This window comes from Triticum dicoccoides, chromosome 7B, assembly GCF_002162155.2.
Source record: "Triticum dicoccoides isolate Atlit2015 ecotype Zavitan chromosome 7B, WEW_v2.0, whole genome shotgun sequence".
NCBI lineage: Eukaryota > Viridiplantae > Streptophyta > Magnoliopsida > Poales > Poaceae > Triticum > Triticum dicoccoides.
Window position 1 is genome coordinate 73766390 of NC_041393.1, and position 501 is coordinate 73766890.

Consider the following 501-nt stretch of genomic DNA (forward strand, 5'->3'; position numbering starts at 1 on the left):
GCCATCATGGGTATCCAGATCCCACTGTTGGTTATTGACTGAGAGCGTCTCGGTCATGTCTGCATGTCTCCCGAACCCATAGGGTCTACACACTTAAGGTTCGGTGACGCTAGGGTTATTAGGAAGACTAGTATGTGACTACCGAATGTTGTTCGGAGTCCCGGATGGGATCCTGGACGTCACGAGGAGATCCGGAAGGGTCCGGAGGTAAAGATTTATATATGGGAAGTTGTCAAACGGACACCGGGAAGTTTCGGGGTCATACCGGTATTGTACCGGGGCCACCGAAAGGGTTTCGGGGGTCCACCGGGAGGGGCCACCCCTCCCGGGGGGGCACATGGGCTGCGTGGGGCAGGGAGCCAGCCCCTGGTGGGCTGGCCGCACCCCCTCCCTTGGGCCCAGGCGCCTAGGGTTGAGGGGGGAACCCTAGAGGGGGCGCCCCCTTGGCTTGGGGGGCAAGCCACCCTCTCCCCTCTCCCCTAGGCCGCCGCACCCCCCCCC